The sequence below is a fragment of the Portunus trituberculatus genome, chromosome 27 (assembly GCF_017591435.1).
Source record: "Portunus trituberculatus isolate SZX2019 chromosome 27, ASM1759143v1, whole genome shotgun sequence".
Classification (NCBI taxonomy): Eukaryota; Metazoa; Arthropoda; class Malacostraca; order Decapoda; family Portunidae; genus Portunus; species Portunus trituberculatus.
Genome location: NC_059281.1, coordinates 3,133,215 through 3,136,140, shown reverse-complemented (window position 1 = coordinate 3,136,140; position 2,926 = coordinate 3,133,215).

Below are 2,926 nucleotides of genomic sequence, written 5' to 3'. Positions count from 1 at the left end.
TTTAAGAGAGAGGTGTCAAGACATTTGCTCCCTAATTTTGGATAACCTTTTTTTTATCTTTTAGAGAACCAGCATCAAGTGGACCTCTTTTTTTTTTTTTAACATTGTGTTGCCCTTAGCTGGCCTTCTCTCCTACATAAAAAAAAAATGTATGTTTATTTATGTATATATGTATGCATGCATTGTGTACTATTTATGTATATTTAAAGGGTGGTGGGATGGAGAGGGAAGTCAGGGGACATCAGTGCCTCCGTGGGCGTTGGGCCTCCCGGCCTTGGCCTCATGTTAAATGAGGAGCCATAACGGTCAGGACACCAGAATTCACATTGAATTGTGAATATCTCCACCACGCCATATGATAATATATATATATATATATATATATATATATATATATATATATATATATATATATATATATATATATATATATATATATATATATATATATACTACTACTACTACTACTACTACTACTACTACTACTACTACTACTACTACTACTACTACTACTACTACTACTACTACTACTACTACTACTACTTACGTGCTAAGATAGAACATAGATGCACAGAACATAAATCATAGATGTCATGGACTTACCTGCTGTTCCTGCTGCTGCTGATGTTGTTGCTGCTCCTGCTTCTGCAGCTGCTACTGCTGGTATTGGTCGGTCCTCTTCTTCCTCTGCTGCTGCTGCACCTGTATGGGAGAGACAAATAATTAATACATAGAACATAGATACACACATAGAACATACATACATAGATGTATGTATGTTCTGTTCCTGGTGCTACTCCTGCTCCTGCTGCTGCTGCTGGTCGGTCCTCTTCTTCCTGCTGCTGCTGCTGCTACTGTTTCTGCTGCTGCTGCTGTACCTGTGTGGGAGAGACAAGTAATGGTTTAGATGTCATGCACTTACCTGCTGTTGATCGGTCCTCTTCTTCATCTTCCTCTGGTGGTACTGGTGGCGGTGCTTCTCTTCTTCGTCTGCTGCTGTTGCTTCTTCTTCTTCCTCCTCCTGACCCTAACAAGTACATGGGCCACCTAACTGACTAACTATCCTAGCCTAACCTAACCTAACCTATCCTTTCCTATATATCTATCCTATGCTTGAGTCAGTCGGTTTGGTGACGCTTGAAGTTGTCAGGCTCAGTTCGGTGGTGATGGTCCTCTTTTTCCACTGCTGCTGCTGATGATGGCGATGGTCCTCTTCTTCTTCCTCTGCTGCTGCTGCTGCTGCTGCCGCCGCTGCTGTACCTGTATGGGAGAGACAAGTAATGGATTAGTATGGGAGATGTCATGCACTTACCTGTTGCTGCTGATGTTGCTCCTGCTCCTCCTGCTGCTGCTTCCTGTCGGAACCTTTTCTTCCTCTGCTGCTGCTGCCGCTGTACCTGTATGGGAGAGACAAGTAATGGATTAGTACGTACATAGTAGATACATAGAACATAGATACAAAGATATCATGCACTTACCTGCTGGTCCTGCTGCTGCTGATGTTGCTGCTGCTCCTGCTTCTGCTGCTTCTCGGTCCTCTTCTTCTTTTACTGCTGCTGCTGCACCTGTATGGGAGAGACAAGTAATGGATAGATACATAGAACATAGGTACACATAGAACATAGATACATAGAACAGAGTCATGCACTTACCTGATGTTTCTGCTGCTCCTCCTGCTCCCTGGTCCTCTGCTGCTGCTACCGCTGCACCTGTATGGGAGAGACAACAAGTAATGGATTAGATACACAGAACATAGATGTCATACACTTACCTGCTGATGCTGATGTTGCTGCTGCTCCTGTTGGTATTCTTCTTCCCCTGCTGCTGCTGCTGGCGGTGGTCTTCCTCTGCTGCTGGTGGTGGTCCTCTTCATCTTCCTCTGCTGGTGGTGATGGTCCTCTTCTTCTTTTACTGCACCTGTATGGGAGAGACAAGTAATGGATTAGTACATAGATACATAGAACATAGAACACAGATACACGTAGAACATAGATACGTAGAACATAGAGTCATGCACTTACCTGCTGTTTCTGCTGGCCGGTCCTCTGCTGCTGCTACCGTTGCGCAACACCTGTATGGGAGAGACAAGTAATGGATTAGATACATAGATACACAGAACATAGATGTCATACAGTTACCTGCTGATGCTGCTCCTGCCGGTATTCTTCTTCTTCTACTGCTGCTGACGGTAGTCTTCTTCCTTTGTTGCTGGTAGTGGCGGTGATCCTCTTCTTCTTCCTCTGCTGCTGCTGCTGTTGGTCCTCTTCTTCTGCATCCTCCACCTTATTCTGGTCACTACGTAGACCAAATACTGACACTCTCTTATTAGCTATCCTAACCTAACCTATCCTAGCTTTTTGTTAAGCTAAATAGTTGAGCGAGTCAAACAGTTTGGTAGTCCTTGTAGTTCCCAGCTTGGGGAGGGCAGCTCTCCCCTGGGTAGTTCCATCACCTTATTGTGAAGGAGTGATCATGATAATTATTCAGTTCTTATTTTGCAAGTTCCGAGCGGGTTTTGAACCCACGCTTCTCTCACGCCAATGCCAAATGTCATCACTCTACCCACTATGCCACGAGGACCAACAATATAGTTCGCAAGGTTGGTCTATTTCACCATCTTATGTTCAGGTTCCACTAGGCCATGGGAACCCCAACACAGCTGAGGCTACACAAGATGTACACGAACACATTGCTTCCATAACTGTGTTCATGCCGCACCAAAAGTTCAATAGACAGTGACAGCTGTCAATCTTAATGCGAACATTGATATTGCCAACGATGATAAACAACGATAATAAGATATAATCAAGAGTAGCCTAGGAGGAAGATCAGTCATGGTGTGAAAATAGTAGTAGATGAGATTAAAAAAACATTAGAAAGGTGGGATTCCTCGTGTCTAGAGCCGCCTGTGGGAACCCTCCCTGTG